The sequence below is a fragment of the Stigmatopora argus genome, chromosome 1 (assembly GCF_051989625.1).
Source record: "Stigmatopora argus isolate UIUO_Sarg chromosome 1, RoL_Sarg_1.0, whole genome shotgun sequence".
Lineage (NCBI taxonomy): Eukaryota > Metazoa > Chordata > Actinopteri > Syngnathiformes > Syngnathidae > Stigmatopora > Stigmatopora argus.
This window is the reverse complement of record NC_135387.1, coordinates 23,580,971-23,603,014: the sequence shown is the minus strand read 5'-3', so window position 1 is coordinate 23,603,014 and position 22,044 is coordinate 23,580,971. Positions and strand designations below refer to the sequence as shown.

The window sequence follows — 22,044 nt, the reverse complement described above, 5'->3', positions numbered from 1 at the left end:
CTTTGCCCTCTAATATTGACTGGCTTTGTATTGTTATAAAAAGGTTTTTGGAAATGAGTAACTGATGGATAAAGTTTTGTGTGTGTGTATGTTTGTGAGGGAGAGCGAGATAGTGAAGTTGTGTGTGCAGGTGTGTTCAATATCTCTATTCTAGTATTGGTGTGATGCAATGGATAAACATGGTCAAAGTTGATCTAAGTTGCATTACACACACAAAAAACAATTGATAATCTTGGTGTGTGTATGTATTATGCTTGATTCCATTTGAAGTGTGAGCGGTGAATTTGCTGTCAACCCTCCCATCTTAAAAAGATTGGACATCGACAAGTGACAAATTTGTTTATATTCACAGCAGAAGGAAAGAGTTAATAACTGATTTTGACGTTAAGCTATGGTTAGGCTTGCCATTCAAATTAAAAAATGAAATAATCTGATTTTAGCGTCTATTAGAGTGTCCTCCGCCTTTCACGTGGGGTCAGTTTTTGGATTGGATTGGATTGGATTGGATAACTTTTTTCATCCCGTATTCGGGAAATTTCATTGTTTTGACACCTTCAGTGCATTTCCTACACAGAGTGGAGCATCCGCACCTTTTTCCATCCATAGGTTATGTCTTTCCCCTTGTGGGAGGGCTTGCAGGTGTGCATTTTGTCTGTCATCCCACCCATTCAGTCCTGTAATCCCAGGTTTTGCCGGTCTTTTTAACATTCCCCACTCAAAGCCACTTTGACCTGCATTGTTACGCCTCCATTATCATACCACAGAAGCCTATATTATCCCCAGTGCTTGGCATTTCTAAGAAACATTTGTACATATTAGTTGACATGCTTGGGTAAGCAAAGCAAAGGAAAGGAAAATAAACTTCAGGATAGAAGAGTCAGGGTGGACTGGTGGTCAGCACGTTGGCCTCACAGTTTAGTGGTCGAGGGTTCGAGCTCGGTCCTCACACTGTGTGGAGTTTGCATGTTCTCCCTGGGCTTGTTTTTTTTCCGGGTACTCCGATTTACTCCCACATCCCAAAAAAAGATGCAGGGTAGGCTGGTTGAGCACTTTAAATTCTCCGTAATGGTTGTGATTGGTTGTCTGTCTCCTTATGCCCTGCGATTGGCTGGATGAAAAGAAGAGTCATAGGCTGTGTTCACCAAGAATGCATTGTTTCAGGCATTTTTTGTTGTTGTACAAGTGGACACAGTAACTTATTGGTTGCATTTAGATAGCAGTATTTCCTGAAGATAAGCAGCTTTGACTTTATCCCAAAAAATTATCGGTCTGTTTTCAGTAGAATACATATCATACATACAATAGAGACTTTTGAGATTGTTAGGGGTGGAGATTTTTCTGTGTAAAACTGACTGCTGTGTGGAAGGCTTTACCTGGTCTGACCTCCAAGCATTGCAATCTAACGCAAACAAAAACCATGGCTGATGACTACGATAAGGAGGATTTGTTTAGTTAACAATTCTCACGGTTCTGACTGCAAACATCACAAAGTGAATCATCTTAAGACAATGTTCACAATCATCTGCTAAAGTTACAAGTTACTTACTTTTCACATTGACACATTTTCTGGAATATAACGTGTTTGCTTAAAAGGTTTCCTTGAAAGGGGCAAAGCCTATCCCTCAAAAAAGATTGGAATTATAATATCTCTGACAACATATCATAAAAACAAGGTCAAAGTCCAGCTGTTTTCGTACGTAGCCGGAAGTGTCCCAGACTGGCGGACAGAATAAAAGACTCGCATAATCTCTGGAGGACAGGCAGTATTGTGCACCTGCTCAAATGATGTATTTGGTCCTTGTGTTCACATTGTCACTGCAAAGTAGACATGTATTTAACCCTGCTGTGTGAGTTCAAGGTGCTCCTGCTGATTACTTGGCGAGACCGCCAAGGTAACTTTATGTTTGAGTTCATGACTGTCAGTGATCCACCGTCACACCCTCGAAGCCATTAACCCCCATCTCAACCCCTTCCTCCCCGTGAAAACCCATTAACCTTCTTCCCTTACTCTCCTCTGTCAACCACACAAAGGTTGTGGTTCTTTCGAGTATAGTATGTACTTTTATTCACTCTTGGATGCAGGCACTGGTTACATACGGTATCTCATGTAGCGGCGCTGTGAGAGCGAGCAGGCGAGAGAGAGAAAGAGAGAGAACCTATGTCATGTTCCCTTTGTTTGAAATATTTAATAAGTGTGCCTGCTGTCTTGAAATATTGACTTTTTACCCATGTAGCCAGAAGAGACAGATGAGATTCGAAGTTGTCCAACAAAAAGCAAAAGGCTGTTCGTGCATAAAACTTTCAGTGAGCTATTTTATTCATGCATTCATCCATACGTTTTTTTAAATCCTATGCGCTAAACACGATTGTATCAAATGTGATTATTGTATTTATCTTAGAAAAATAAATATAGTGGCAAACTAATGCAGGTTCCGAAATGCCTAAAAGAGAAAGTTTTGCCTCTTGATACGAAAGAAATTCAAGTTTTGAAAAGCAAATTCTCAAAAATTCAACCATCCTCGAAATGCAAATTACACTTTTATTTTGAAATTGGGGTGATCAAGTTGCTCTTCCATTGGCTATCTCCCAAACTTCCATTGGGTCGCATTTAGCATTGGCTAACCAAAAGGGCATATCAAAAAATTAACAACACCTGGTATAAAACGTCCCCTGGCGTGACATAACAATGTGCCCGTCTACATTTGCTAGGGACAAAAATAGATGCCATATGGTTTACGTAGCAAGATTAAGCATTAGTAATAGCATGCCAGCCATGTTTGTTGCGTTCTCCTCACTGAACTGTAGTGGGTTTCAAACCACCACAAAGTGTATTTGATTGACATAATTAGCCCTCCATTTCTCTCCAAACCAAAGACCAAATATTTCGTGGTCACTTTTGCTTCATGTGGCCTGGGCTTTTTAAGAGATTTCTATATTATTGGGGGAGTGATCCAGATCTGAGGATTACTAATGCACTTTGTGGAGTAGCACCACTAATTTCGTTATACACAGCTGTGTATGATGACAATAAAGGCTTTTGATTTGATTTGAATGAGACCTCAAAGGAAAAAACACTTGTATTGTCATGTAAAATGTACTTTTGTTTATATTTTCTGCATAGAGGATTCTGTTTATGGTTATGGGATCTTCCATTTATGGCTTGCAAATGACAATTATAGCCATTAGATTAGACATCAATGTTTCTTAGTTGAGTTTTTTTATGCAAAAAAAGTGTACTGTCTTCAGTGATTTCCATTAAAAGTAATCAATATTTATAAAATTGAAATGTGAGGGTATACAATTACACACAGCATAATGTTAGGAGAGGCTAGGAGGCCACCAAATAGAACATATTACATATCCACTAACTGCGAATATTAATAAAAGTGAAAACAATTCATTTGTATCTGTTTTTCATCTCAGTTTGTATCTTTTTCAATTTCTTAGTCAGCGGGCTACATTCTGATTTAAGGTTGGAGGATCAATTATGGCGTTTTCAGAGTTGACATTGAAGGAGGGCTGTGACCCCCATAACTGGAATATAGTCTTTATACATAAATCAAATCTGTAATGAAGACAGGAATGTATCATTTCAAGCATGACAGTGTAGAAATGATACACCCATGAAAAAATTGTGATTTCTTCAAATTACCATTGATCACCATATTGATAAGCTAAAGCGTCACACACGAACTATGCAGGATACTCAGGACGATTATAGCTCAATGTGTGTTATATTTTAAAGGCGTCATGTGATATGTGTAAATATGGCTACACACCTGGGATATTATGGTAACAAATGGGTTGAACCAGAGGTCATGGATAGGGACACAGATGAAGCAAGTTTTTAGTGACGTGTAGATTACACTCTATAATTAATGTGCTGGGGAGGTTCTGAAGAATAACAACAATGGGAAGGTTCAGAATTGACTCATGTGCAAAAACATTAGAGTATTTGGTAACCATTTTTTGAAAATTGATCATAAATCCTTAGAAGACCTAATGGAGGACTCCCATCCAGAGTCCTACAGATCCCAAAACATACATAAATTGTTAAAATTGAAGACCTTCAGTACATCAATAGTACTTGAATTGGCTGTTAATTTGATCTGATTTATGTTTTTGCATAATTTGGCTTGGAGAAATTAAATTTGGTTGTGTCTTCAAGGATGTAGTGTCTAGTTAATAACAGAGAAATAATTTAAACTTGCTGATTGGCCTGAGGTTAAGGTTGAGCTGAGGACAGGCAGGATAATCTTCTTTTAACATCAGCCAAGTGTTCACAGAGAAGTGATGGGTGTACAACTTTTTTACTTGTATCGGGAGAGTCGTGATTTCTATTGCTGTAAATCACAGAAAGAATTCTTTTCTCTGTGATATCTTTATGGTCCACTTTGTCAATGCTTAGGCAAACTTCTTGCATTAATAAGAAAAAGCAACTTGGCAACTCACCTCTTTAAAACAAATCTGCTTTAAGTCTTTAAAAGGGCTTGATTGTCTTCAAAGCAAAGTAAATGAAAAAGGTCCAGGGAGAATCTCGTAATGTTAAAGAAATAATCTACGATTGAGATTTTAGAATGTGAATTTTAGAGCTGTCTGTAATCACTGCCTACATAGAAAGTCCAATTTTTATGTATTACTCATAAAACAGAGAACGTGACACACACAGTACCACAAATCTTAAGCTTTTTATATTCTTATTCCATGTTTCCATGCGTGTTATTGGTGTGTCAGTGATTAAGAAAGAAGTAGGGAGGTTCTGTCCTGCCGTATAACCTTGAGAAGTGATGTACTGCTGAAGGTGAGGAGGAATTACGGAGCTTTACATTGAAATGGGAAAGTAACGAGATTCTTACTCTCCTTGTCACTAAAAGACACACACATGCACTTAATGTTACGCATAAGCGAACACCCGTATAGTTTCAATAATGTGATGCACACACAAACACATGGGATGCCCCATAGGGGAGCTCCAGGGGCTTATACAGGGGATTTGGGGATTTTTGCTGTTCTGCAGTGTGCCTGTCAGATAAGATGGGAGGCGCCTCTGCCTCCATATCCTCCTCACCCCCAACTAGCCTGTCACTCATGTCACCTGCCATCCTTTACAACACACACACACACAGACCTACAACCCACACACAGATGCTTCTGAGAGAATATTATCCCCTTATGAAAACACTGGGGAGATGATACCAGTAATGATTGAAGGGGTGCGCAACACGAAGCTGTAGTTTACCATTTTCACACTTTCTAACTTTTGGCTCCATTCCTTTTCTCAACACCCAAAAGCTGACTCCATCTATGACCCCAAATATTCTGTGTGCGGTCGATTGGTCGCCGGTCTTTTGGTCGCCGGTCTTTTGGTCGCGGTCTTTTGGTCGCCCCAACCGCGACAACGGGCGACCAAAAGACCGGCGACCAAAAGACCGGCGACAAAACAAGGTAAAACAACGCAGTCTACGCATCAATAAAAGCCAACAATGGCCATGAGCAGTTTCACTGAGCCGACGTGTGAGTGTATAAGAGTTTGTATGTACATGCGTTGTCCCTTTAAGAAGCTACGTCAGTCAGGGTCTTAACAAGTTCTCCAACAAAAAACAATAAAAGTCCGGGAAATTTTGAGCTTTTCTTTAGCCTAATAATTACTAGGGCATTAAGTATGACTAAATAGTAATTCGCAGTTTGCATTTAGGGAATTTGAGCAACGATTTAAATGGTAATTATCACTTACCTTCCGGGCGACCAAAAGACCGGCGACCAAACGACCGAGTACCAGAATTACAGCATTGAAATACATGTACCATTCAGAATGCCAGTAATAAAATAAAAACACAAATTACCTTCGTATCCGACTACCTGCAAGTCGAAAAGTATACATGAACAGGAATTTGGGGTAGGATCCAGCACCCCCAAGACCCTCTTATGTGGTATGAAAGCTAAATGAAAGAGTGGTAGTAAATCTTTTTTCTTAATTTTCTTAATTCAGTAATTGCTATGGATGGTGATAGGCATCAGAAAGGGAGGATAGTAAAGACTAGGGTATGACAGGGCAAATAAGGCACAGGTCTGATATTTGAAACTGATTGCCTGTCATTGAAAATGACAGAATTTCAGCCAAAGAGTTAGTAAAAATCCCACCCAGAAGCTCTGCTTACTCACTGTTTAATAAGATTTTGGGTCACAGATGGAAAAAGACACAACCCTAATGAGGATAAAGCGGTTCAGAAAATGAATGATTGGAAGAAAAAAAGATGGAAAAAGAAATTGGGCAGCTCGAAAAACACTCTATTGCTTTTGGAATAATGACGGAAGGTTTGTTATGTACTCCATTTTGATAGCTCCCTATGGTGTGTTGTGCATTAGTGAAGCTTGTCCAGCATCCTGTCACTTTCTCTCTGTCCAAACTGACATTCATGATGTTTTCATTTCACTGAGATTTAAAGGCTGCTTGTACAGTGGTGCAAAAAAACAAAACAAAACAAAAAAAACTACCACAGGGGAAAATTTCCATAGCAGATAGCTCACTTTGAGCTCTAAAGTCAGAAATTCAGATGGCCAATCAAAAATGGTAAGCTCTTTTCAGTCAATAGCAGGGGTTTTGCAGTCAGACAAGTCATGACATTCTTCCAAAATCTATTATGTTATAACATTCAGCCATTTATTTCAGTCTTAGCACTGCAAATTTTCATCTTACACTTTGATACTTGCACTAAAACACCATGGCTACCTCTTGAATCACTTCCCTATCTCATTTCATTTTTATTACATAATTAAATGATGCTTATTTATGCGTGCCCTTTAAATCTCATTGTACTTGTATCGTTGCATTAAAGGCATTCAATTCCATTCAAGTGAACTCGTCCCGTGATGACTGCCGTACAGAGTTTCCTCCCAATCAAAATGGATTGGACATGCATAAGTGCCTTCTTAGCATTCAAATACCATTCATTTGTTCCTAGAAAGGGCTAAAGAATATCCCAAAAGTGTCAGAACCAAACTGAATTACAATTAAAAGGATAAAAAAAACATGAAATATAGTCTTGACATTCCTCTCGCTGATGCGTTTGGCCATCCTGTCGCTGAGACCACTATCGTTATCACCAGCATCCCCCCCCTCCACCTTGTCTTTACTGCTACTCAGCCTCTTGGCAGCTGTAGCAGACAAGCTAATTGACTCAGGGGTCCCAGGAGGGGGTGGGATCATGCCCCATTTCCAATTTGGCTTCTCCTCCTCCGAATAAAAGCTATACCATCCATCATTACTCCCCCCTCATTAAAATCAATGTCTCTTGCCATTTAAAAATTTCCATTTCCAACCCTGTTTCATACAACATTTACATTATATTGTATTATGTGTCAGTAAAATTTGTCTCAAATTAAGTAGCTTTTTCAGTATTGTGCTTTTCATGCACTCACTTGTCATATATACATATACACTTGAAAGAGACACACACTTACACAGAGTCCTTTGGGGTTCACCTTCAGAGAGCCGTCTCCTTCACAAACTGGATGTTGGGATGCATTCTGCGGTGGTGTGTGTGTGTGTGTGTGTGTTTTGTGCACACATGAGCGAGGGTTCGTCCTACCAACTCACATCCAGACAAAGAACCTGACAGTTTGTCATGAATTCTGCTTGTAAATAGTGAATGTACTTTTTAGTGGTATTGTAGCATACCCCCGCAACACACAGCACGGGGTGTCACTGTAGGAAGGAAGCATGTGAGCTACGGTGTGTAATGACAGCTTTAGCAAGCATTAAGCAAGATGACATTTTCAGATGCACAGATCAAGAATTTGGGTCGTAGACTCACTTCGGTCTTGTGGAAAACACATTTGACACGTGGTAGGCTTGCTTCACTGTGCTTGGGAGCACTTTGGCATTGGAAATACATAGCGTTTTAATTCGAATCACACGGTTTACAATAATCCAACGATATTAGCAGTTGACTGGTTGGTAGCGTGAGTGTAAATCCAGCTACTTTTGACTTTTGAAGGTGGATATGAAGTCATTCTTCCATGTGTTGATTGTGTTTGCGTGTCAAATCGTTCTGCAGACAAGTTTGGAAATTGGTCATGGTGTAATGTCAGACCATTTAGGAGGAGGTTGCCACTTCTTGGTTCTAAAATTAGATTAGATTAGATTAGATCAGAATTTTATTTCATTTCGTATTCAGGAAATTTCTTGGTTGGAGTAGCAAGACAGACACAAGACACACAAGACATTGTAGATCTAGGTAAAAAAATGTCCTCACGTGCGCATTTTCTGGGGTCTATAATTCTTCTGTCGGACAATTGATTTCTAGCCTTAAGTTGCAATAGTCTTGCGCAGATGAATCAGTTGCCACTAAATTAAGAAAATTGTTCATTTTTTATTGTTTTTTGTGTGTGTGGGATAAATACCTGCGGGAGTCATGCTAGGAGTTTCACTTCACGTTTTTATCCGATTTAGTTTTTCCTGGAGTTTAAGACACTTCAAGGAACACAGAATAAGATTATTTTTATTGTTGTTTGCGCCTTTAACATTGAATTCACTCATGCAGCATGGGTAGATTGGACTTTCCTAAACAAGAAATGTAGAATATAACTTGACCATCTGGGAAAAGTTGCAGTGATCGGATGAATTTGGAAACTAGCATTGTATACATTTTCATTCATTTTGCGATTACAACTTCACAATTTATTGGAGGGAAATCAGGAACGTAAACATGTCTAAATATGCAATTAAGACATACCAGTTTCCATAGTTTGATCTGTTAGGGGCCTGTATTTTTATATTTACTTCATTTTGTCAAAAAAAATCCTAGTCTCTGACGTTTAAAATATTTTTAAAACACAGACACATGGCGCTACTCTTGTCCCAAATATGCTCATGCCACTGCAGAAAATTGTCAAAGCGGCCAAAAAGGCTTTGAGTAACAATGATCTGACAATTTATTTGAGATTAATAACGTCATTAGGTAATCTTCCTTTCCTCCCTCACCCATCATTTAGGATGGCTTGATGGACCTCAGATTGAAGTCACTGGGTGTTACCAAGGAGTTTTGACTGAAGGGACGCACAAAGACACAGAAATATGTTTTTGATTGCCCAAAGAAGAGACGACAGTCAATCATGTGACCACTGACTATGAAGTGGAAAAGAGAATTGGCTCTTGTCCCATGTGGGTGAGGGGACCTTCAAACAGCCTTCGTATAGCCCATATGTTTGTGTCGCATCCATCATTGCCTCTAACATCCGGCTTTTCTCCAAAGGGGAAGTTTGTGGAGGAGTACAAAGTGAAATAACGTCATGCTTTATCACCCCTATGTTGGCACTTTAATGCGTAGACCTACACTTAAATGCAAGGCCATTTAAGAAGTATCTTTTCTGAGTAATATTAATCAATTCCGGGATTATATTTACCGTATTTTTCGGACTATAAATCGAACAGGCCAAAAAATGCACAATGAAAGGGGGAAAAATATACAAGTCGCGCTGGAGTATAAATTTCATTTTGGGGGGAATTTTATTTGCTAAAATCCAAAACAAAGAAGAGAAATGTCATTCTGAAAGGCAATTAAAACAAAACTCATAATAAAAATCAGAATAACAAAGTCCACCCACCACCAATGTTAAAATGATCAACATAGGCCTGGAGTGTAAAACAATAAAATGTTACCAGTTTAGGTATAATCTGGAGTCAAAGAATGTTAAAATATTGATGAACACTCCTCCAAAAGGACCTTCTTTTCTAAACACCGTTGCTGAGGGATTCAGAAAGAATAACGAAAAACAAAAACAAAGAAAAAGCTTGTTAATTTTGCATGTTTTCCCCATCAGAAACATGTGCAGCGGTAACATTGGCATACTTTTGCACATATGGTTGAATACTGTACACTTGTCAGTGACATCTTTCATTAGCATATCATACACCAGAGCACTTTAACCACACTGTGGGATTTTAGGATTCCCCGTTAATGTGTTTATGCCCATCCTGTCACATATGGCGCTTTACCGAGGTTTAAGAGCGGGCTGAACTGTGTTCATGTCATCTTGAAGAGTGGGAAGAGCAAGTAGAGAGTATGATGAGTGCTTGCGTAAGCAAGATTCCTCTTAACGCCAGTGACGCAGAGCAGAAACCGAAAGACCTTCCCAATTTTGATCTAATTTGCACTTTGTACCATGCCGCGACACATCTCTCACGTTACAACCCCGAAAGATTTATGACTATATGACGATCATCAGAGTACCAAAGTGCACTAAGCTACATCTTTTCCATGACAAAGGAATATATTTAGGACATATACGACCCGGTGTACGAGTGGTTAGCGCGTCGGCCTTGGAGTCTTGGGGATGAGGGTTCGATCCCAGGTCCAGACCTCACTGTGTGGAGTTTGCATGTTCTCCCTGGGCTTGTGTGGGTTTTCTCTGGGTACTCTGGTTTCCTCCCATATGCCAGAAACTAGCAGGGTAAGCTAGTTGAACACTCTAAATTGCCACTAGGTATGAGTGTGAGCGTGAATGGTTGCCTGTCTCCTTGTGCCCTGCGATTGGCTGGCCACCACTTTAGGGTGTCCCCTGCCGTGACCGGACATTTCGTCGACGTACACTTCGTCGCCGGACGGTTCGTCGAACGGACGCTTCGTCGCCGGACAGTTCGTCGACCGGACACTTCGTCGACGGACAATTCGTCGCCGGACACTTCATCACCAGACAGTTCGCCTAACCTTAACCACTAACCTTAACCACTATTAAAGAAGACAAAGGAAATTCACATATTCTTTATTAAAGAAAATAAAACAGCAAAAACTCGCTCGACAACACAAACACATTAACATTTGGGCGTGTGCAAGTACTAAATGTGCTCGTCTCTAAACACACTACTCACGAAACGGTTCCTACGTTGAGCGCTCCACGGTTGAAAAGAGTGTCCGTCGACAAAATGTCCGGGTGCCTCACCTTCCCCGCGACCATTGTCGGGATAAGCGGTTCGGAAAATGAATGAATACATGAATACATGTGTTCATGTGTGTACTGACTTTAAACATTTTCCCTTCCTTGCTCAGATTGTGTCCGAATGTTTTTGTTTGAGCGCTGCGTTGATCAAATTAGATTTTTTTTCCGATTAAAAGAGAAGAAATTGCATGGAGGACACAAGTGAAGAGGGAGTTTTTTTTTCTCCATGTGTTTAGGTCACTGAACTCCCTTCCTCCACTCTCCTTTTACTCTCCTCCAGACATGAAATAGTCATTAGTTGTAGGGGTAATTCTGCCCAGATGTCTTCCCACATTAACTAATGGACAATCTGAAATGTTAGAACCGTGTGCATTGGGCCAACGTGTTTCGATAGTTTACAGTAACCACAAAGATGCGTCATTGTGCCTAAATGGGAAACTTTGTCCGCATTCCAGCTTGTATTTGTTTTCAACGTCACAGTGTTCGCACGACAAGCTATTTCCTATTCACAACTCGACAGGTGCTAAATAATAAAAGGCTGGAACAAGCAAGAGGAGCAAGAGAGAAGTTCATGAGGACAATGCTGGGAAGGCAAGAAGTTGAGAAATAAAACCAACTAAGTTAGTCAACCAATAGAAGGAAATGTTTGTCCTGGTGTCCAAAATGGAAACAGAACTTGCAAAAAGGCTGGTCGCACAACATTTCTAATTACTGGCGACAGACAGAGAGGATGACTTGGCATTATGAGATGACCTTAAAGGGACTAAGTGACTATTTTGCTTTAGTCAAGCCAAGGATCTCTTTTGAAATACAGTCTCACCATGTCAGACACGCTGGAGGGTCAGAAATTAAAGCAGAAACGAGGGCAAACAACACACTTGGAGATATCACTAAGCAATATTTGATTTTAGGAATGTATAAGCCACTCCTCTTTGTGTTTATATTTATCCCTGCCTTTATGCTAGTTGGCAGCATCCCAGCTTGTCACTGTGTTAAAATGCTGTGACAACATCTTAAGGTCTTGTACTGTTTGAGATAAGCTGCATGAATTCTGCTTGTTCTTAAAAAAAAAAAAAAAAAACTAAATGTAAGCCCATCAATGTCAAATTCTTAGATAATACGCAGAACCCGTTGCTGATAAACACCAAAGATTGTGAATGGAACATTGACTGACTTTGTCCTTGTACTACCTTAGGCTGCGGCTCTTTCCAATTAAGCAAAAACTGAGTACGCTAAAATGACTCATAAAATCTCCAACTGTTACTAATAAGGCCTATGCCTAAAATGACATATTTACAAGTAACAGGCTTCTTTTTCGTGACTTTCGTGAGATACGGCAACACCATTTGAAATTCATGTAATTAGGTCTTATAGCTGTTTTGACATAACTAAAATCGGACTCTTCAAAGAGATTTCATTGCTTTTTTTTAATCTAGTCAGGCTTGTATTTGCGGAAATTGTGTTTTAACATGGAACATACTTAACAACATGTGAATTCAATATATTAAATTTTTCACATTGACATCCCTGTGCTGCCAAGGGTTACCCAAGCTTATAATTTAGCCATGATGTTTCTCCTACCACTCACACAGCTGGCCATACACTTCTTATTCCAGGCCTTGATATTTACTGTACCTGCTGAACAGTGGCCATAAAGGTGTCTTTTTCCATCTCCTACCACATGTGGATACCCTGTCCAACCAATCCTTAGAAACCAAAGAATGACCTTTCAGCAATTCCTCTCCTTTGACACTCCCATAAAACATCTGTCCAATGCTTCCCACCAACGCAACCTCAATAAATTCTTTTAGTAGTCTCTGCTCAGGAAATGGAGACGCTCATTCAAGCCTCTGCCTGCTCACGCTTCTCTAAAAGACTTACAAGCCGTGCACAAGGAAAACTCGTGGCTACTTCAGAAGGGCGAACAGCTCACATTTGTGCCCTGAAGTCATGGCTTTATTTCCTCAAACCCGACTGTGACAAATGCCCCAACACCATGGTAACGATGCCATATAAATAAAATAGAATTGTTTACATTTGTATCCTTTACAAAGGCCGCTCAGTATGCATTTATGCCTGCAGGTACGAGGCAGACACTCATTGGATAAGAGCGTGCTGTTCAACATTACAGTGTATAATGGAAGTGAGTTTACACAAAGGATTAGTTATCAGCCAGTGTGGTGTTTTATCGATTTAAATCCGATCAGACACAGCTGTTCTCTGTCTGTAACTCGAAACACACATGCGCATACACCTGGGCAGAGTGAATCCTACCCCGAGGGCATCTCTGAGCGACAGCAGCTGTGAAATAGAAAGAGAGCAAATGAAGAGTTGTTGTCATGAAGAAACGTTGCACTTTCCTCATCGCTGCACTTAATGCGAAGTGACTGCAGGATCAGAACCACCTGAACAAGATCTGCAAAATAGATATCCATTAAGATCATCAATTTGACACTAAAAAAATGATTGTCTTTTCTGCAGGTTTCCACTTTTCGGTTTAAAATGTGTTTAACCCCTATGCACGATGGTTACGGGACACTGGCAGTTGTTGAGTGTCAAAAATGTGGTTGACTTCAATTCCTTGTAAGCTAATTAAATTAACTATTATATATTGTTTTAATGATGAACACTGCACATAAATGCAATTTTAGCTGTGATGTTTCTGCTAAAACAACACATTGTCCACATTCTAGACCACTAAAACTGGTGACCTGGTGTCACCATGGCAACTTCAAATCTTTTTTACAAGTCAGTGTCCCATTCAAATGTCTTGATTTACTTCATTCGCTCTAATTCTAAATAAATTTGACCCAGTTGGATTTCAATAGCCGTATCTCTTAGCTGGTGAATGGCACTTTTTCTTGCGAAACCAACGCTGAAAATAACATCTTTTCTATCATTTGGAAATTCCCATCTGAACCCTGCCCCTGTCCAGCTACTTTTGGCAATCCATTGGCCTTGCCTATGAAAGCTGTATTAATCAATTTGACAAGATGTGGAGAATGAATAAATAATTTCCTTTACTGCCATTATGTTCTGACAGCTTGCAAAGAAGGTGAGTGTATGAGACGTTGGCAGGGGAGCATTGTGGAGACAGAAGGACTGCTATTTGCTTGCATATGTATGCGTGTCTTTGGTAATGGGGGTCCTTGGATGACTGAGGAGCCTGAGTGTTGGGGCGGAGTTACAAGAATTCCTCGCTGCATTCTTCCTTCCACGAGTTTCTCTCTCTCTCTCTACAATATTATACTTGCTGATATTACAGTCTGGCACAATTCATTTTCCATTCAATTCGAATTAAGGGCGTTAATTGTTAATCATTTATTCATTTTCCGAACCACTTATCCTCACATGGATCGTGGGTGGTGATGGAGCCTTTCCGTGTTAACCAGTCGGCCACTGCTCCGCTGGCCTTTAATCGATACATCTGTTCAACTCTGTATAAATGATCTGTATGTGTAAACGGAGGGGGCGGGGCCTAAACCAAAGGTGGGTGTGGTTTTGTCAGGGTGGGGCTTACATTTGCATTGTATTTAGTGACTGTGCAATGGATTCGTCAAAAGTTATTGTTTATTTAAAACGAATAACAGTACAGCCTCATTGAGATTCAATTATTTTATTGATCACAAAAGTAAGAAATAATTACATTACAATAAAAAAACACAGAGAACAACAATATTTTGGGGTGTTTAGTTTGTTTTTAAGGTGGCCTGGTGGCGCGAGTGGTTAGCGCGTTGGCCTCACAGCTCTGTGTGGAGGTTGCATGTTCTCCCCGGGCCTGCGTGGGTTTCCTCCGGGTACTCCGGTTTCCTCCCACATTCCAAAAACATGCATGGTAAGCTGATTGGACACTCTAAATTGCCCCTATGAATTTTTGTTTGTTTCCTTGTGCCCTGCAATTGGCTGGCCACCAATTCAGGTTGTCCTTCGCCTTTGGCGTGGAGACAGCTCGGATTGGCTCCAGCACGCCCCGCGACCCTAATGAGCATAAAGCCGTTCAGAAAATGAGATGAGATGAGTTTTTAATACATGCATAGTCTGCCCTGTAAAGAAACCTTGTAATAGTAAAATGAAATATCAGATTATACTGCACAAAGCAATATACAATGACAATCTTATTATAGTCTGCTTTGTGTGTTCAGCTGGGCTCTGTCAGTCTTTAATTTTTAATGATCTGTGTGACTTTAACAACTTGGTGATTTATGCAAACATCCACTAATGACAAACAGGGAAAAAAATCCAGCCTTGTTCACAGTCTTGTTCTCAGAAGCACTACGCTCTGTCCAGAGTTAACTTATATTACCAGCGAAATAAAGAGCAAGCATAGTATCCAAAAATGAAAAAGAAAGAAGAAAAAAACACCAGTAGCGGAGACTGACGCGACACGAGCCTGGTCTGCTCTAAAATACAATACAATATCCAATAAATCTTTGAAATACTGGCATTCATTTTAATAATATTTATAGCCAAATTTAATTATACACACATGAATCTAATACAGTATGTCATCTCCTTTTCAGAACCAATTTGCAACCTCCTTTTTTCCTTTTTCATTTTCTGGCAAAAAATATTTAGACCTCGGCTAAAGTCTGGGCTCTTTATGCGCTCTTTTTTTCTCACAAGTCTTCGGGCGTGTTGACACTTTTGGAAATGAAATGAGCTGACTGTAAGAGGATTTGTTGCAAATCCCATCCGTCATCTTCCTAAGTGGTCTCATATCACATCTTGCATGCTTTGATTATAGTTCTATACTTTGAAGATGATTAAACATTTCACTACCTTGGGGAGGAACCTTTTACAGGTATCCTTTTCTCTGCTTACATGCCTCACTACAGTGTGGTGGGAATTGAGCCACAAATCCTACAATTGGGAAATCATTTCAAAAGTATCACAATACTCTTCCTCAATCATCTTGAGCAATTTGAAAGAAATGTGTGTTAAAAGTGAGTATTTTATTGGATGATCCTAAAGTGCAAAATGGATCTTATTGAGAAAAATGGAAAAATGGCACACACATTTTCTTGTCTGATTTCATATGCACTTCCCTTCCACTTTATTTAATTCCATGCCCACCGTCACTCATTTGGAATCTCATAAAGGTTTAACCCTTTCATGCATGAATCAGGTTTGCCCCCACTTTTATTACTTTCGTATTGGTTTGGGTCTCAAATTTACGGTCCAGGGGTCAATTGCAGCCCACACGACAATATTTTGACATCCAATTGTAGTATTGGTAATGCCTGCATGTATTTTCTAATGGACAATACTAAAATATTGAAATAATTTCAAGTGATTTTTTTTTCAGTGGGGGCGTAACAAATAAAAATTGATTTGAAAAAAGGAATGTGCAATAAAAATTTCAAATAGTTTCTCGATCTTTATAAAATCTAAACGGAAAGGAAAAAAATATGTAAAAAAACCAATGATGTATTTATTCTGGGGGCTATCCACGGCAATGCACTCGTAACCGAACAAACAAATTTAAATGAACTTGGATTAATATATACAGACAAACTCAAAACATACGTTAAATGTAACTTTACACAAAACTGAATTCTAATTTTGTTTTACATTTTTATACCTTCTGGGCGGGTTAGCTGTTTGCCACGCCTCCACCCTCACGTTCGCTATCGATGGGCTGTTTACTGTTGTATTCCCCTCAAAATATTCCGAAAATGATGCACACAAATGTCCTCACAATAAGATAACGCACGACCTCTTGCCAACGAGAAGTAGTCTTGAATGAGCGATCGCGGGAGCTAACAGGCTAAGGAAGGAAAAACAGGAAATGCAACAGCTCAGCCTACCCACCCATTGATTGTGGGTAATGAAGTTTTATTCTGAGAAAGGATGCCATTGGCTATCGGTCTTGTGTGCACGAGTATACTTCAGAGTATACCCAGAAACCCCTCTTTTTGCCCGCGCATGCGCATTGTGCGCTTTCTGGTCCATGTGTAGGAGAAACTCGTGTGAAGAAACCGTTCAGTGCTCGTAGATATCTGTTATACACGAAAGAGATGCGGTAAAAAAGACAGTGCGCTACAATGATAAACAGCCTCTCATGTCATGGCCACCTGGCTTTCTCGCGTCTCGAAATTTTTCTCGTATCTAGAGCTAATTATTTGCTCGAAGTTTTCCTCGTATCTCGAGCATCTCGTAAGTAGAGCTGCTCGTATGTAGAGGTACCAATGTATAAGTTTAGCTAATAATAACTTTTGGATAGATGTCCATTGATGTGATGAAAGCAGTGTTGTGTGGTCTAATATATGACACCACGTCAAAAGACAGAGTTCAGGTGAGTGAAGACTGTTTATGGAGCAAAGCTTTCTACATTAAACACTCCATAAACTTGTGCAGACTTCCTCAAAATGTCAAAGCGGTTACAGATTTCATAACGACTTTCTTCCTATTGAATTTAATGGAGTTTTTTTATGACGTTGCAAATGCATTTGCAAATATCAAAGCCATTCTTAAAGTGGGTGAGTCCATTGCGGGTCAGATGGGACAGGCTTTACAAAGCCTATTTGACAACGTGACACTTGTGGTCACACTAACAACCGTTGCCCTTCTGTTCGCCTGCAAAGACTTTGCATTTATTTTTAGCATTCCACACCGTTGCTGCGGGGACCGTTGGGCAACTGTGAGCCGTGCCATTTGCCTTCAATGAGAAATTGCGATCGTGTTTACAGTAGACGTGAGAACAGATGGAAATATCTACAGCAGAACTTGTGTGTCTTGTCAGCAGGGATTCACTTTGCAACCGACACGTCATCTCCATATTTTATTTCATTAGTTAAACATCTACATTCAATTCGATGCTTAGCTGGAAGCAATCTACACTTCATGCGTGAAGTTTTCATCATCGACTTACTTACTTGTTCACCCAAAACCACAAAGAAACGGTTTACATGCAGTAATTTGGGCTGTGGAGGTAATTGGCAAATTAACGGTGCCACGTTTGGAGAACCAATTAACTTGAAACACTCCGAGTGTAACATGTCCAATTAGTGGTTGTGTGCAGGCTGGACTCATTAAGTGTGGTAATTAATTATAGAGGATGAATGGTCATTGCTCTCATCTCTCTGTGTGCATGTTTTAATTCATTATGTGAACAAGATGTCGTCTACAGGAATGCTCATTTCATACACCGTAACTCAGTGGTCCCCAACCACTGGTGGGCTTTCTTTCAAAAGGCCCAAACAGTACGCCATTATTGCATTATGTATGCCACCTGAATACCATGCCGAAATTAGGCTTTTCAGTATAATAGAATAGAGTTCAATTCACGATGAGGTCACTCCTCCCAATTCTGTGACAAATTGTGACAGATGGTTTGTCTTAAGACCATCTATGACATGCCAATCTAAAAAAAGGACCAGTGGAAGAAAGAAGGGACCACTCTATGCGTAACGGTACTCGGACGTTTGGTCACCGGACGTTTGGTCGCCCGGACGTTTGATCGCCCGGACGTTTGGTCGCCGGACGTTTGGTCGCCCGGACGTTTGATCGCCCGGACGTTTGGTCGCCGGACGTTTGGTCGCTGGACGTTTGACAACATGACAGAGTTTACTGTTGAAACCAGCTCTCAAAATTATATCCATGAGAGAGAGAGTTTAATATCTAAATATCTACTGTTGAAACCAGCTCTCAAAATTATATTCACCCGGGCGACCAAACGTCCGGCGAACAAACGTCCGGGCGATCAAACGTCGGGGCGACCAAACGTCCGGGCGACCAAACGTCCGGCGACCAAACGTCCGGCGACCAAACGTCCGGCGACCAAACGTCCGGCGACCAAACGTCCGGTGACCAAACGTCCGAGTACCGTTATACGCATAGAGTGGTCCCTTCTTTCTTCCACTGGTCCTTTTTTTAGATTGGCATGTCATAGATGGTCTTAAGACAAACCATCTGTCACAATTTGTCACAGAATTGGGGGGAGTGACCTCATCCTGAATTGAACTCTATTCTATTATATAATTCTATGATATATATAATTCATTCATTTTCTGTACCATTTATCCTCACTATGGTCGCAGGGGTGCTAGAGCCTATTCCAGCCAACTTTGGGCAGTAGGTGGGACACAATCTGAATTGGTTGAGAGACAGACAACCATTCACGCGCACCAATCTACTGTGCATGTTTTTGGGATGTGGGAGCAAACTGGAGTACCCAGATAAAACCCACGCAGGCATGGGGAGAACCTGCAAATTCCACTCAGGAAAGCCGTAAACCACCTGGGATCGAATCCTCCATCTCAGAATGTGAAGCATAGGTGCTTCCACTTTATTTTCTATTCCCTACATGGGACTTTTACACCAGTGCACTCAACAGATCACATTTTATTGTTTTTGTTGTAGATTTATGGCGAGTAAAAAACATTTGTTATTCTAGCTCCTCCAAATGGCATCATGCCCTTGGGTTTTGTGGCCTGATGCCGAATTCTGCGTGTGTGTGTTTGTGTGTAGCCGAGTTGGCTTGTACACAACTAATTCACAGCTTTCCCCCCTTTTTGGCTTTTCTTCCCAAAGCGGTGTCGTGCGACAACATATTTACAATGGCATCAGGAACCATTCATTTCATCGACATTTTACACACACATGGCAAGGCAAGCAGTTTGTGGCTACACAGTTCTGCTGACTGATCTGATTCATCTCACGTTGGGTTTGCTCCAGCATTACACTGAAACGGTACACTGTGTTATGCCTACTTACTGTATTCGAAGAATATTTCGCAAATGACATTTTCGATCACGTGCTGTGGCCTAACCACCATTCCTTAAATATTCCTTCCCCAAAAAGCCATGCAAGGCTCGTTATATATAGTTTGCATTCAATACTGGATTCACACTTGTGCACGTGAGCTGTTGTCATGCACAGAAAACAAGCACTTGGGTTGGATGATAATAAAGAACTCCTGGAACAACTGGGTGTGTAAAGATGCCAAAAAAGGGAAAGCAAGTAGAGAAAGAATAGCAGTGCAAAGCTGATGTCGCAAAGAGAATCCCACTAATGATTTACAGATGAATGACATGGGACACATTGGAACCCCAGTTAGGTTGTAGTAATCAGCAGTGGCTTAAAACCATGTTCAAATTAAAATAAAGGTTTTCACATTCATCCTTGCCATTTTTTGGATTTGTGTAGTACGGTACATTATCAAAAGATATTGAGATTAGCTACAGATTTTGAAGTTTTTGAAGAGTTCCCCAAATGATTTGACTACAGAATTTATGGATTACAGCAATTTCAATATCACTTAATGTCCTGTGATTTTGGTCTTTACAGTGTTTTTTGAACAATAGCAGCTGGAAGGCTGGAAAATATGAGGCGGAAAAAACAGGTTATTTTAAGATGTTTATCTTCACGATCCCGTTTTTTCTTTCCAATTTTCAAATGCGTATAATTCAAACAACATGGACGTCCGTGTCGATGATCGATTTTCATTGTTAAGAGGGGCCATGATGAGAGCGTTGTCTGCATATCTTTGTGTTAACAGCCTGTTGGTTTCATTGAGACAATGGCGCAGATGACCAGCGTTCATCGATTGGATGCACACGGATTCTACACGGCCACCATGGGTCATGCTGTGTGGTTTAAACCAAGTGTCTGAAAACGTGATTCGTGATGAATTACTCACAATCTGGAAAATAGGAAGAGAAAATAATACTGTTATTTCAAAGAAACCATAGCTACACGCTTCTGCTGGTTGGTGAACAGGGGCTTGACTTCATCATTTTCATTTTTTGGATTCCAGATTAATAACGTGCTCAAATTCAAACATGAAATGCGACTCCCGTTGCAAGCTTTTATGTAGGTCCTGCCACAAAAAAAAGCAAAAAAGAAAAAAAAAAGATTGTGACTCAGAAACCTTGTAAAATATTGTAGGCAAAAACAGTAATCATAATTGTCGTTTAAATAGCACTTAGACATGAATAGAATTTATTGTTATTGTTAATAACAGTTATTGTTAAACTAAAAAATAAAATATGTGCATCTCATGCGCCTTCTTTTAGTTGCATTTTGAACTGTCAGAGCAGCGTAAAACGGATGAATGAATAGTAAATGATACATTTACAGTAAAGGGCCACTTCTCAACATACTCCTTGACCATCGATGCACTAAAATATGCCAACAAAGCCATATTGAAGATGATACAATACTCCTCCTGGAAACAGTTAAACAGCACATGTTGGCTAAGGGAAAGCTTCTGTTTGCATTTTCAAAGGCATTATAGGCACTACCGATAATAAATAATGGTGGCTCTCAAGTTCCATGGATTTAAAGACTACTACATCCGAATATCCACGCGATGAATCTTACAAGCATATGAGAACACTTTGGGAACGCTCATCTAATCTTTCCCGTCAAGTTTGTGCTCTTTGTATAATGAAGGATCTGCATGCCCCAGTGTCAAAATGGTAACCTCCTCTTCAACGTCTTGACTTTATTATAAACCATCTGGATTCCAAAATACTCTTCTGTTGGGGTCCTTGTGCTCTTTGTTATTGGGAAGGATTACTACTAGTAACGTAGCATTGTCGATCAACGTTCATATAATACAAGAGGCTTCAGCTCATGATTTTTTTTTACCACAGTCGGAATCGTTGTGTATTACATTCAAAATTTCTGAAAAGTTTAATACTACAAAGTCAATACTTTCTGCCAACATCTGGCTTCATATTGCTAGTGAAAACAACAACCCAAGTCTCTACAAGAAGTGACGTGTGTGTTTTCCAATTGATGTAAAACAGTGGCGGGCCGTCAGGGCCTTCAAGGCCTTCTCTGCTGGCCTAAGAAATATCTGAATCATATATTATATTTTGCCCATGAATACTTATTAAATAATTCCAAATTGTCTGTTAGCTTCCTTTCATTGCTTTTCTCCCTGGTTGCACTGCTTACAGATGTGTGTTTTCATATTGAAGCATTTAACCAATCACATTTCAGCCATTATTTGTTGCCAGGGTCAGAAATCTGCCTTAGGGCCTTCACAATCAGTTCTGCAGGCTCTGCTGCATTAAACAGGCGTCGATAAGACTGTTGCTTTAACCAATCAGATTTCAAGTTGGCAACACCACAATTTTGTGCATTGATTTATTAATT

General features: G+C 40.1%; 1 protein-coding gene across 1 annotated transcript in view; it reads left to right on the top strand.

Moving 5' to 3' along the window:
* The window catches only part of sema3b (sema domain, immunoglobulin domain (Ig), short basic domain, secreted, (semaphorin) 3B), a 108,290-nt gene that overhangs the window by 47,362 nt on the left and 38,884 nt on the right, over positions 1–22,044 (top strand). The window lies entirely within an intron of this gene.